This window comes from Rattus norvegicus, chromosome 20 (genome assembly GCF_036323735.1).
Source record: "Rattus norvegicus strain BN/NHsdMcwi chromosome 20, GRCr8, whole genome shotgun sequence".
NCBI lineage: Eukaryota > Metazoa > Chordata > Mammalia > Rodentia > Muridae > Rattus > Rattus norvegicus.
Window position 1 is genome coordinate 43,963,037 of NC_086038.1, and position 14,616 is coordinate 43,977,652.

The 14,616-nt window shown below is 43.6% G+C and overlaps 1 protein-coding gene and 1 long non-coding RNA gene across 3 annotated transcripts in view; one reads left to right on the forward strand and one right to left on the reverse strand.

Annotated features, from left to right (window-relative positions):
• Lama4 (laminin subunit alpha 4) overlaps window positions 1-14,616 on the forward strand; it is a 141,075-nt gene that overhangs the window by 16,139 nt on the left and 110,320 nt on the right. The gene's annotated exons all lie outside the window — the stretch shown is intronic.
• Window positions 1,134-8,422, reverse strand: LOC120098940 (uncharacterized). 2 transcript variants are annotated; one of them, XR_005497735.2, is made up of 3 exons: window positions 8,292-8,422; window positions 1,604-1,768; window positions 1,134-1,479 (listed from the first exon to the last, which is right to left on the reverse strand). It is a non-coding gene; the product is annotated as an uncharacterized LOC120098940 (long non-coding RNA). The 2 variants fall into 2 exon arrangements; XR_005497733.2 differs by lacking the exon at window positions 8,292-8,422 and adding an exon at window positions 7,744-8,199.

Genomic DNA, 14,616 nt, shown 5'->3' on the forward strand with positions numbered 1-14,616 from the left:
ACATGTGCACACATCACACATGCATAGATCACACTCGTACACATTAGATGCTCTCTTGGCTTTGAGTCATTATGCTTACCCCAATTTTGAATTTAACCTATAATGACAGTCACCACCCCTTCCCTTTCATTTTAGAGATTTTAACCATGGGCCTCGTACAACTGTCAGCCCCCTAAAGTTCACTCTCCACATTTATATTTAGAAATTAAATATTCAAGTGCAAAAGGACTTCAGAATTTCTCGGTAACGTTTTCTGATGGTCACATAAAAACATAAAAGAATAAATCCTTAAAGTTAAAAAGGAAGAAAGACAGATATATTTCAAAAGTGAACAGTAATACTTTTGTTGCAAAACAACTGCAGAAAGAGATTTTCACATCATTCCCGAAGCACATTGTGTCTGGGATTCCCCCTGCACAGCCTCCAGTCAGGTTTCTACATGATTTCAGGAACTTTCCTATTATGTTGCAAAATAATGGAAATATGAAAGTTTAATGAAGAAAGCCAATGTGGTCTGGTTATGTCTACACCTCCCTGTGACCTACGCAGCCTGCTTCATAACAGTCCCTCCATCTCCACTTTTATTTGGAGAGCTTTTCATTGTTGGTTTTGAAACTGTCTTCATACTCTGACGGCGAGGACATTGAACATCCATTTCCCCAAAGGGAATCGGACAATTCACAGCAGAAATTGTTGGACTTTGTGATATAATCCAGATTTGACTTATGAACATCAAGAGGTGTCTTGAGCAAAATGAAAGAAGAAAGGGTATTACAGATGGCTAAGGCAGCCCCGTAAGCTCAGCAAATTTGGTAAGACAGCAGAGGGACAGGGTAGCTCTAACCTGGTGACAGCTATCTGGTTCCCTTTCAATATGGCGGACACTGCTGTGCCTGGTTCATCCTGAGTCTTTGGTATGAGGAAGTACCTCAGTGTAGCATGTATTTAAGGTGGTATAAATACAGTAAGGATGAAGTCATGATCTTTTATTTTTTTTCTTTTTTCTTTTTCGGAGCTGGGGACCGAACCCAGGGCCTTGTGCTTGCTAGGCAAGCGCTCTACCACTGAGCTAAATCCCCAACCCCTGGAGTCATGATCTTTATGAAGGAAGGTTAATGCATTCTCTAAAATGCTTAAAATCTCTGGGTTCTACTCGCCCCAAAATATTTATTGTTATTTCAGCAGACACAACACATTTCTTTTCTGAGCCTGTTTTCTTAGACATACAGAACATCAAATTTCCATTGGAAATGACCCTTTTCTTTCTGCTCTTTTTGCCCAATCTTCCATTCGCTTTTTTGGGACATTAAGCATTAGATTCCATTCTTCTTCTTTTTGTAATGGTAAGGCATTATTATTACATTGTCAAGTTGGCTTCTTTAAACCAGTCGAGCTTTCGTTTGATTATGCTCTTTTCTCTTTTAATCTTCCAATATAATATTATATTCATAGAGAAAACGTGGGGGTTTTTTCTTCCTCCTTGAAGACAAAAATAAACAGAGATTCCCTTTGAGCATGGTTCAACCATGAAAGAAGTTTATAAATTTCAAGAAAGAATAAAAATTTAAATAACGTGGTCAAAAGTTTAAGTGAGAACAGTTACCTGCCCTGTGTGAGCTTCTTGGAGATTGGACGATGAGCAGCAGAGAGCACTGAGAACTGAGGAGATCCGGGCCTTTCTTTCTTCACATGCGCTCAGTGAGTTAACTCAGTCTTGGAGCACTCAGCCAGAAAACCAAATGTTTTCTCCATTTCTTCCTCCCCTCATCTGGACAGAATGAAGGGGGAGAGAAATAAAAATAGTCCCTCTTTAGAGTTAAGTGACATTGTCCCTATTTATAAGTTCTAACTTGAAATTTATTGTCACTTTCAAAATTCCTCTCAAGCCACATAAAAGTGACTCGTGGGATCCTACTGGCCACAAAGAATTAGCAAAGCTTCCAGATCCACCTAACGCTTATTCTAGGGACTGGAGGGTGTCTTCGGTATTGTCAACAATGTTTGAAGAAAGGGCCATGTGGGCATATTGTGAGCCAGAAACTTGCTGAGGAGTTCTCACAAGCTTAATCGCTGGCATTCACGTAACCTTTCCAGAACATTCCAACGAGTAAAGGGAGCAAACCCAGATGCTACCTTTACTGAGATTGAGTACCAGAAGTGAAAGATGCTTGCTGTGCATAGTGAACAAAAGAACAAAACTTAACCTTGCACCTCTCTCCCATATAGGAGCAAGGAAGAAGTTCTCATTTTCCAGCCTTCTAGCTTCCGTTTCTCCTCTTTAAAAGTCCTATTCAAATGCCATCCCATCCAAAGAATTATTCTGGACTCCCTCACTTCTGTGTTAGAGTCCGTCTCTGCCTCTTCTTCACTGTGGCAGGGTTTCTCTCCAGCTCTCAGTAGTTACATAGGTATCTTACAGTTCTTACCACACTCTTGTACTGTAGCAAGCAGCATGCCTCAGATACCCCTAGTAAACACGCACAGGGTGGGATGATTCGAGAGTCGTCTTCCGACTCCCCACATGGCCCCTGTAAGAGCCTTCAGAATAACTGGAGGCTCAACTCCCTTGTTTGCTTATCCTGGATTGTTTGTTGAATGTCCACTTTGTGCCAAGCCCTCAGCAAAGCCTTAAGTAAACGGTGGCACATAAAACAGAAACACCAAGTGAATAAATGACCGTAGCAAACTCCAGATGCCTAACCAGAACCAAGGGCTGCATGCGTGTTCCTTGGTAACTCAAAGGGAGATGGCAACGTTGAGCTTAATACCAATAACAAACCACGAAGTGCCTTCTCTAAACTGCCCCATCCCGGGATCTCCATACTGCGGGCGACAGAGAAAGCCTTTTAAGCTAAAAGTTTTCTTTCCCACTGTATATGGAAAAATTGACTATGCACTTTCATAGAGAAGGTCTAACTAAGAAATGTTTATATTGGAACAAGCCCCATCTCTAAATCTGGGCTTGTTACTGAATGGTATTTTGTTTCCTTGGATCAGGGAAGGGGTCTGGAAACATCTGTAACTAAGTATTGTTTTAAAATCAGCATGATTTTCCCCTCGAATAACAGATAACAGAATTCCTTCAAAGCAAACAGTCAGTCATCACTATCCATTTCCCCTCCCCACCATGCACTATTTTATTGCCATGGAGATGGCAATGCATGGGTTAGATTGGCAGCGCCGTGGGTGCCGCCATCTCCTTCTGAGTCTCTTTCCTTTTTACTTCACTTTTTTACTTCACTTCACTCTACCTTCACCCTTACTAAACGTCTATCCTACCACAGAAAAGCTGTCCAAACGGCAGTGGTTATTTGGAAGCAGAAAATTTCAAAGCTACAGATGACAGTTTATAAAATGATTCTGTAACTACCCCCCCTCCCCGCAAAACAACCATCAAAGACTCTGCTCCTGGCATGCGTGAGCTCAAAAGAAATACTTTCACTAAATGTCATCTCACCAGAGCCTCAAAACGAAATCTCCAGAGAAACGAGAAAGAAAATAAAACCATAGAAGTGCCCTCAAATATGAAAGGGACGAAAGCCCTACGCAAATGCCCGATGCTCTCCATATCCTAAAATTAATAGAAATGGTTTGTGAACAGTTCAGGGTGTTCACATTTCATGAGCAAATATTTTAGCACGTGTTCAGAGAGTTCTGGTTTGTTTTTCCTTAGCACCCCCAAATTAAAGAAGTAATGTTTGTGGGGGGGGGGGTGGTTGTGGCCTTCTCTTCCTTTCTCGGAGCTGAGTGTATTTATTTTCTTACGAACTGTTTGAAAACAGCCTGTCGCCACCCTACAACCACTGGACCCTGATCTGAAGGTCCATGTCAATCTTTTGAGCCTTCTTCAGAGTTTGACGCACAGCAGACAATGCCAAGTGACCCTACGGCTAACAGTTTACAAGTAAGAAAGCGAGATAGAGTCAGGGGTTACATGCTTCGTACGGTCGCACGTCTCGTAAAATATACCAAAGGAAGAATAGACATTTAGCCTACAGTCCTAAAGTTGGAACCAGTCGTAAGGTCTCTGAGCTTCACCCTTTCTCGGCGTGGAAGGACAAAGGTGTGCATTTCATGGCTCTGTCAAATTTCCAATGAGAATATTTTATTAGTATACTTTATGGGCCATATTTTTCCTGTTAGATGCATCCAGAGGTATGTCAAGCTGCCATATATTCTGCCTCGCCAGACATCTGCTTCTGGTTCACAGGGGAAACACCTGCAGGCACGCTGGTGTCTGTTACACAAAGGGCAGCCCTTCCCAGGGCCTATTGTCACATCTCTCGAATGGAACGGGGGGGGGGGGGGGGGGGGCACAGCTGGATGTCACGCAATCAACTTCCCACAAGACGTGTTCTCTAATGAGAAATCAGAAGTGTTTACCTCACAGTCCATTTCTAGCTGCACACATAGAAACAGCTTAAAATGAAAGAACCAGCTCTAAATGATTATATTTAAGTTAAGAATGTTGCTGTGAGGCAGGCCAGATAACTACAGAGGACTGACAGGCGGTGCTTCCTCTCCAGAGTCAGACATATGCTCTTGGAGAAAATGTGAATATACTAACAGTGTTTGCTCCATCCAATCCTCTTAGCTCCCAAAAGATGCCCAGAGAGTAGTGTTCAGATATATAGTTCGGGAGGCAGAGTCAAGAAGGTATCCACAAGTTCAAAGCCAGCCAGGTCTACGTAGTTTCAAACCATCCAGGACTACAGAGTGAGACCTCCCTCAATATTGTGGGAGTGTGAAACAAGGAATTCATGTTGCTGAAATCTCCTTACTGAGACTCTGTATAAGTCTGACAGACACGAGTAAAGTTGATTTTCCTCACAGGTATCTCCTGGAGAGGGAGAGACGAACATCATGTCTCCCTCTGCCTGTCCCTACCTCTATTCTCTCTCCCTCTCTCTTTTGGTTCGTGTGTGTGTGTGTGTGTGTGTGTGTGTGTGTGTGTGTGTGTGTGCGCGCGCGCGCGTGTGTGTTTGGACTTTTGGTTTGGTTTGTATCTTTTTTTTTTTTTTGAGTCAGGGTTTCACTATGTAGCCTTGGCTAGCCTAGAACTCCCAATGTAGGCCATGCTGGCCTCAAACTTGTAGAGATCTGTCTGCCTCCCAAGGGCAGAGGTTAAAGGTTAAAGGCTAAAGGTATGCACCTCCACCCCAACACCATCATTTTCTCTTCCTTCACCATCCTCATCAGGAAGTACGGCCAACTGCAACACAACTAAAGATGATAGATATTGCCTGGTTCTAGGTAAACAGCCTTACCGAAGTAAGGCCCTTCTTATCTCACGGTAGTCTAGTCAGCTCTGGCCATAGTCAAGACAGCCACACTCACTAAGTACCTGTTCTGTGAGGGCACTGATGGACTTCAGTAACAGATCAAACAACTCCAGTGTCTGCTGTAGAGGAAACATGTGTTCTGTGGTAGAAAGGCAGTAAACCTGTACCTCCTAACGTCACTGCTGAGCTGTGTGTCGTACAGACATGGAGAGACATAGCTCACCAAGCAGTTGCAGTTTCAACATACAACCCTTCCAGACAGGTACAAGAGGAAGGGGAAATGTTACGAGTTATTGGCCCTCTGCCTTGTATTGGATCTAACTGCACAAATGTAGTTGGTCTTTATAACCACTGTAGACGATAGCATGGCAATAACTTTCATAAAATTAAACTGCACAAGGCAAAGTTTCCCCAGTGGTAGAGCTGAAACCGAGACCCTGATAATCTAGAGCATTCTGCTGTTCCAGGTTGTCTCAAAAGAGCGTAACTGCGGAGAACAGGGGTCCCTGGAAGGAGTAGATTGCAGGACACTGTAGCCGTGCCCCTGAGGTCTGAATGCCAGAGGTATCCTAAACACGAGCGTGTGCATGAGAGAAATTCATTTGTCCACTAAAGGAGAATGCACTGAATGCCTGCTCCATGAAGGGCAGCCACACAGGCCCTCGAGATGGCACACAGGAGTGGACATTTGTTAAGATACCAAGGCAAAGGTTTTCATTATTTCCTGCCATTGGGGGAGGTGAGCTCTGAAGAGGTAGCATCCAAATGTGTATATTCCTGAAGGGCAGAGAACCTGGGGAGCTTCCGGGAGGAAAGGAAAGGACAGAGCATTTGAAAGAAAATTTCATTGCCTATGAAATTCCCTCAAGTTACTCCCTTTAACCTCCAGTTCACAGTGGTTACCTTGAGAATCAAAGCTGATTAGTTGAAACAGGTTCTCGCTTTAAATACAAATGCTTACCTGTTTTGATTCTACCAACTAAACAGGGAGAAGTGTCCCTTTTTTCAGATTTCAATAAGCTATGGAAGATTATAAATACATGACGTGTGACCCAACTTAAGATAGAGTAATTCCAATCCTTACATGTATTCAATTAAAATTTTGAGCTATTTTTCAGTCCCATGTTAGTCTATCCCAGAAATGCATCTAGAAGGAAACCTTTTCATCCCTACTACTTCTTCTCTATGACCCCTAATGAAGCATTTAAAATTCTGTTGTCATTAAATTGAGGTTTATAAGGCCTACCCTTAAAGAGAATGCCCTACTTCAGCAAGGAACAACACTTGCCCAGGAGATAATTTAGTTTTTATTAAGTGGAAAGTTGAATTGCGGATATCTGAGAAGATAATAGGTTTGCTGTGCTTTGGGGGTCTTTATGATTTATACCCAAGAAAGGCTAAAGGAGCCAGAGAACAGGAGGGACCATCTCTTCATTGGTGGAGAAGCAGGAGTGAGTTATCAGAGTAGGAAATAAAAGGACAACACGAAGTTTGGAACCAGTGACTCTGATAAGATCTCCCACCCTTCGGGCCAAGAGCTAAAGGCAGCTCGGAGAAACCCAGCACTGTGAAAAGCAACACTGCCCGGAGAAGCTTCTACTTTGGAGGCTACAGCTTTTACCCACAAGGCAGTGTTCTACCTGTGAAGAAAGGGGGCAACGGATCAAGAGAAAGATGTAATTGAAAGAATTTCCTTTCTCCATTCCTAACTGGTTGATAGATCATGTGAAGGATACTCCTCTACTAAAATTCCTTTTTCACTTCATTTCTTTTCTTTTCTATAGTCACCTACTTTAGTCAGGTGGTTTATTTCGTTTTATTTTTGTGTGACAGAATCCCGTGTGTTCTGGGCTAGTCTCAAAGTCCCTATGTGGTCCAGGATGGCCTTAAACTAATCTTCCAGCCTCTATGTCCTCTCCAAGGTGCTGGAGTTAGAGATGTGTATCCTAAGCAGCTATGGGCTACGACCGTGTTGGGTAAGCACTCTACTGTTGTTGTAAAATAAATAAATAAATAAATAAATAAATAAATAAATAAATAAATAAATAAATAAAATTTTAAAATGGCTGTCTTTTATCCCCCACTAGGTCCAGCACCTCAGTGCCCCAAGATATCTGCTGGATATCTTAAGTCTCAGTCAGCAAAGCCTCTCACCCACTTTGCTTCATCCTGTATCACACTGCCGAAGGCCTCTCTCTGAGCCTGGCAGCAATCTCTCTACCTATCTAGTTCCCAAGGCAGGTTTCCATGCCAGAAACACACATCCCAATTCCGAGGCGGCCCAGACCAGCCACCCACACTCCCTTACACTTAAATTTACACATGAAAGAACACACAATAACCTCTGATCCAATTGATAAGATATAATTGCCCACCTAAACATACAAAGCCCAGTACACATCCATCCCTTAAGAACATTCATAACAACCTGTAAATACACAGAGCGGAATCTTAAGGTCACCTTCCATGATGTCCACGGGGTGCTCTCCCTGTCCCTTCTTCTTCTGTTCCTGTCTCCGCCCCTTCCTTCAAACTTTTCTCCCGCCCATCCTTCCATCTCGTCCAATGACAGGCCTCCTTCTATCCTGTACCTGCCCCTCACCTGTGACATCATCCCACAGGCTACCAACTGAGCTCCACCCACAGCCGCAATCAACGCTTTAAATTCCCCCTTTTCCCCTTTATGTAAAGGAATAATGGGGGAAAGACTGTAAACAGCAGGCTGCAAGAACGTCATCTTAAATTCTACAACCCAGCTCTGTTTATCTTAAATTATCGAAGAGTTTTCCTGATTTCCCCTTAGCTCCAGGCCAGCTAGAGAGAGCTTGTGTGTCTAGCCTATGGGTCACTTACGTTGTATCAATCTAAGGGTAGCTAGCGCTGGCTAGAGTTCTATTACTGGCTGCTGTCTTGGGCTCTGAGAAGAAAGTGCTCTGACTTTGGGCCCCAGTATTCCTCATAGGAAAGAAAATTGGCATATGAGCCTTTGGTACTTTAGGATTAACTTACCTGTCAGTCGGAGAATGAGTGATTCTGAGAATCAGTAACTTTGCCTTAAGAAAAACCCAACCAGGGATTGGAGAGATGTCTCAACGGTTCAGGGCACTCACTGTTCCTGCAGACCCATGTTCAATTCCCGGCACCTAGACGGTGGCTCCCAGTCATCTGTAACTCCAGTCCCAAAGGGCGCAATGCCTTCTGGTCTTTGGGGGAGTTGGGTGTACACGGTGCACATACATACATATGTGCAGGCAAACACTCCAACACATAAAAACAAATAAAACAAGTCTTTCTCTTTAAACGAAGAAAACCCTAGTCAAAATAAGCAGGTATTTAAAGCTCTCTGGGTTTCTCTAGTAGCCTAGGGTGAATAAGTTTAGCACTGAAATGAGAGGCTATCAAAATTATTAAGCGCCCATCGTGCAGAACTTAGAAGCCAGTGAGTGTCTTCTCTGTGAGAGGATGTCCCATGGGAGGGCATCGCAGCTGTAAGGTGAAAAGCAGAGGAAGAGCAAATTAAGGAAGGAAACCCTATGCTCATGCTTTAACCATGATAAAACTCCACAAGGCAAGTAGGCAGGAAGCAAGGGAAGCTACATGTGTTCATCTGAATCATTGTTAGGACTACATTACTGACTTCCTAGGGATGATGCTGGAGAACCTCACCAGGTCTAGACATGGAAATCCAGTGCACAACCTCAGTGACATCATGTGCTTTTCTCTCTTTTCTTACCTCTTTCAGACTTCCACGACAATTTGTACATTCTCTGCATAGCTTAGTAAATAAAACATTGCCAATGTAAAGGCCAAGACTTATCCAGCCCCAAACTCACCCCATTCATGGCCCTTAATGAGACTGATTTCTTCAATTCTCCTCAATGCTTCCCTCTACTTCTCTTTGTATGTGTGCATCCCTAGAGAAGGTATGGTGTGCTTTGCACATTTTAAATGTAACATGACCATCATACTATTTCTTCTAAGCACATGGCTTTCCGCTCAGTAGCATAAGACTCATTCATAACTAGTAATGCCTGTACTGTGAGATCTGCTAGACTATTTTCCAAAGTGTTTGCACATTTGTTCCCCTATGCCTCATTCTTCATTGACTCATATTTTTTCCCAGATGGCATTTCTAGAAGGTCCTTGCTATTTGCCAATCACTACCTGTCAATCAGCTAGGTAGTGAGAACATGAGGTTGACTAATACAATAACACACTGCCCGTGTCTTCATGGTCCAGTCAGTGACCTCAGGGAAGCAGGGGTATAATGTTAAAATTGTGGTATTGTATTCTCTGTACTCCAATGAGATATTTGTAATGTGTCAGGTGAGTGACCAAGTCTGAGAGACTGGAAAAAAAGTTTTCCCACAGGATGGACAATGTATGCAAAGGCAAGATAGAAAAGAACACATTACATATGGGAAGTTAGGAAAGGTAGTTTTATTAGCACAGAGGGAGCCTGCATTTTATCCTGAAGAGATGTTGGGTTTCTGTAATGAAGCCTTGGATGTTTTATTGTTGGGAATTGTATTTATTCATGTAGCCATTAAGAGGCAGAAAAGTGATGTGATAAGATCTTTTAGAAGCTAATTCTGATATAAAGAGGAAACTAGGAGAGAGAAAGTCTGGTGCACATGAGTGTGTGTGTGTGTGCAAGTGTGTGCATGCGTGTGTGGGGTGCACGTGAGCGCGTACCCACCCATGCATACACATTGTGAGGGGAAAATACAATATCTTAGCAGGGAGAAATGCCCGAGATCTTGAACTAAGCCCTGGTATTGGGAGTATTTTAGAGGTAAACATCGGTTCTGTGGGATAACAATGGACAAAGGTGGCACAAGATTACCAGATGGGAACATCTACCCCAGGAGACAATGAGGAATGTTTGCATGAAGAGAATTTTAAAACTGTATTAGAACTTACTAAAATCCACCCGGTGATGTTGTTGTTCACTGTGAACATAGGACAGCTGTTCTAAACAACGTCAGGGACAAAATGCTCCTCCGTGACAAACCTTCTGCTGCCTCAGTTCTGACAAGGACTATAGTCACAGTTGAGTGTTTGAGTGTTAGCAGGCAGCAGATACCTAAACTTCAGCTAGGGCATCCCACCTGCTTGACTGTCGATCAATGGTGCGCTCTGTATTCAGCACAGACCTGAGTGTGCAGAACTTCTAATGCTGCTGTCCATCCTCACACAGGGGCTATGAGTTCAGAGAACAAGTTCCTAAGAGTTCGAGGTCCTGAGGCAGCTCCTTTGTGTTGTTCTCACGCCTGCTTATGCTGCACTCAGAACCCAGATTTGAAATGACTATTGAGGTCACCGTGATTGCAAAGAGGAGGCAGGACGTGGTGCATGTTCTTTTCTCTTCCCTGTGTTTGCAATATTTTTTTCTCATCTTGAGGTAGCCATTCTTTTCGAAGTGTTTCTAATAATTACATTTATAAAAAGCAGATGTGTGTAATTTTGCAGTGTTAATCCATCACTTATTTTTTTTATATATCTTTAATACTAACTGAAATAGAATGTGATAGAGTTCCTTCTATCAGGTCCTACATGAAGTAAGAAAATAGGTGTGGGAAAGGTTATGATAATGTTGGTATGGGACTCATTAAATTCTATGTGTCTGTGGAAGCAGAGAGGACAAGTATGACCAAGCCTTGGAAGCCAGAAGTCACACACACAGTCACACACACACACACACACACACACACACACACACACACAAATCACCTTGATGAAGGAGACTGATGTCCTTGTGGAAAAACTTGATATCATCGGGCAAAGCTGTGCTGATAGAAAAGAGGGAGCGGAGTGCCCCAGAAAACACTGACACAGTAAGAACAGCGGAGGAAGGGCACTCACCCTGCCGCCCCCTAAAAATAAAGTGGAGAAAAGGATCATAGAAAAACAAGAATAGAGAGTTTCCCCTGAGAGGAGACAGAAAGAACCTCAAGGAGACAGTTAGTGTTTACTATGCAAATGGGGACAGGACCAGGGAAGCCAAGCCTTAGAGGCCCTCCCCCCCCCCCCCCCCCCCGACTTCACTCTTGGTGCCTCACTGGCTGCAGAAGCCAGATCACAGGTAGAGACACAGACTGTCATGTCCGAAGCAGAGCCAATAGACTGTCATGTCCGAAGCAGAGCCAATGTGAGTGATCCACCAGGGGAAGGCTGTCTGGGCAAGAGGAGGAAATGGAAGAGAAGCAGAGCTCAGGGAAGGTGCGCTTGGAAGTTAAAGTCAGACCGGACTCAGCACCTGCGCATGCCCTGTTTCCTCTCACTACCTTTGTGAAGAGGTGGACCGCGCTGAAATCTGAATCTGGAGTGATTGCTCAAAGGCTAAAGTTTCCCCAGCCTGTGGCACCACTGGGAGGTGGTACACTCTTTGAGATGTAGGAGCCATTAGAAGGAGCTCAGGCCATGGGAGAATTTCATCAGAGAAACAAGTATTTGAACCCCAGGTGTCCTCCCCTCCCTTCTCCTCTCCTCCCCTTTCTGGTTGCTACAAAGTAAACTGACCTCCTTCTGCCTCACACTCTGAGCCTATCATCCGTAAAAGCTACTTTGTTACTCAGATGTTTTGTTAGAGTATCAGAAAGCTGATTAAGAGAGATAGTATAAAAAAAAATAAAAAAAAAAAGGGAGAGATAGTATAGTATAGGAGAAAGAAGGGAAGAAAAAAGGGAGGGGGAAAAAACGGGGAGGGGTGTCGTTCCCCAGTCACAAGCAGTGGACTGTGGATCCTGAGGAAGCAAGGCCGGAAACAGCCTGGGGTTGGAGACCTCAGGCTGTGAGTGAGCACACTAGAACAGACTCTCAGGAGACTGGCTTCAGGGAAACAGCTTAGTTTATTTTAACAGCAGAACAAAGGCTATTTAAACCTTTGAGGGGTGAGTGGTAGCTAGCAGACTGGCCAGGGCCAGGGCATGTTGAGGATGCCTCATTTGCATAAGGAGGAATTCCAGGTTCTCCTGGACATGACCTTATAAGGAGAAAGGAAGTTTATCCTGGCTACTGGCTATGTGACCTCCTCTGGCGGGACAAAGGTGGGGCACCGAGCTGCATGGTCTAGGACAGGCTGTAGTAGAATCTTACTGGCGACCTCAGAATTAGATTTTGGGGGTTTGGACACTACTAGCCCCTACTCTTGCTCCAGCCCCACAGGCAGAAGAAGGTGATACATTGATCAGTCTAAAAGCCACAGATGGGTGGACTCCAGTGCAGAAAGAGGTTCATCTTTCTTGTAATTAGAAAAAAAAAAATGTGGGATGGGTAGAAGGCATAAAGATAAGAAATCATTTAGATTTCCATCCCAGTTGCCTCTGTGTTCTATGAAAAAGGCAAAATTATGTAATGAGAGGAAAGAAATTTGGGGCACGTTTCTCTGTTCTATAACCTCACAGCAGCGTGACTTCCATGACTGCTCTCTGCACGACCTCTCGAGAGAGTCCGGGTGAGGAGCTCTGTATACAAAGCATCCTCAACACAGAAGCAGTGTCGTCCAAAGCAAGCATCGATGCTCAATACCAATTCTTGCCTGAGAAAACTGAAGAAAAGCCCTAGCCATCCGGAGCAATCCAATCTCCCAGGTTCTCGTAGAAAGAAGAGGTAATTTAGGCGAACATGTACAAGACTGCAGACCATTAAATGGTGGTCAGTGATCAAATTGAATCATCTATAAAGAGCACTTAGCTCGGTGCTGGCCTCCGTCCATAGATATTAGCTGTTGCTATTCATTCAAGAAGAAAAAGAAAAAGAAAAAGAAGAAAAATCATGGTTGCAGATGGCGGCAGTATTTGTCACTCGACAGTACGGTTCCTTGTAAATGGCTAAGAAGTCATCAAAATCCCCTAAATGGCTGCACTTGGTCATTCTCTCTATGTGATCTCATAGAGCCCTTCGGGTCTTGAAGGCTGAATTTCTTCCTTTCTTGGAAATGTGTCCATAGCCCTTGCTTGCCCCTAGTAAGTTAAATAAGACTGAGTCAGTCTTCAGAGTAAGAAAAAAAAAAAAATTGGCAGAGTGTAAGTTGTGTAATCAAGACCCAGAAGGCAAGGAGTGAAAAGAACAAGCCAGGGACATGAGGCAAAATGACCAAAATCTGGAGCAGAGAGCCAGATGTTAGCAGACTTATCTAAAAGCAAAACCAAGCCAAAAGTTGACAAGAAAACCCTCAAAGCTTGTTACCTATGTAAGTGCTTGATCACTACCACAGACGAGGAACCTATAAAGTCTTTTAATGTTCTAGGGGAAAAAAAATATCTTAAGAAGTGTTTGTCAATATTAATGAGCACGATTATCCCAAATGAAGAACTTCAAGTGGAAAATGTGTATAGCTGTAGGGGCTATGAGCTTCTCGCTTGGTCCTTTCAACTTTACAAACCAAGAGGACTTATTTCAACAGAGCCTGGATCTACCGGTGTCTGTAGTCCTAACAGATTTGATGCACAGGGTACGGATGACAGCTCCTTGAAGTCCTGGAGTGGATCAGTGGTTTCCACCAGTGAGAAGAAGACCCAATAGCAAATCAAGAAGGCTATTGACACGTAGATCAAGCAAGAATGATGGGTAACTGTCTATTCACTCAACTAACCAAAGGGCTTGGCTTAAGATCTGTAATCTTGTGACCCTCCGAGTTCTTGGGCCTCTGAATCGCTGTCGCCATCTTACTAGTGATCAAACTGAGAGCTAGAATGCTTTGCAAACCGGAAGAAGGCTCTGTGGTCACAGTCCCTAAACTTCCTACACAAAGCTCTAAGAGCCACTTAGGAGGCACCGCTCTCCATGTTCACCTCTTCTGTTCTGCTGTGGCCCTCAGAACAAACACCTTTGAGCTGAAAAGAAACAAATCTCTGAGGAATGTTGAAACCACTCTCCCAATTAAGCGATGATGAAATCGCTGTCAGATTCTGAAAGTCAACTTCACCTATTAAAATGCAGGGAATTTCAATTACACAAGCAAGTGCTTAGGCATGCCCAAGGGAGGGTGCGTGGGTAATTTGCTTCAGATTCAAGTAAAACCAATCAGTGCTCCAACCTCTCGCTGAGCACAGTGCAGAAGGTAGTTAGCTCGGTCTGGTACCATGTAAACGGGTTTATATGTGTGAAAAATAAGGACGCGTCAAGCCTCATCTGAATAAAAAAAAAAAATACAGAGAACCAAAAGTTGTCAGTAGCTTGGTTTGGAACAGTTTCCTGTTGCTGATATTTCTCTGTTTTGTTTTTATAAACAACAACAACAAAACAAATCTACCTAGTTCTTCTTTGTTTGCTCCTCCAGTCACTCCTTTGCTACCAAATCTAAACTGATGTGTTTGAATACATGCAGTTG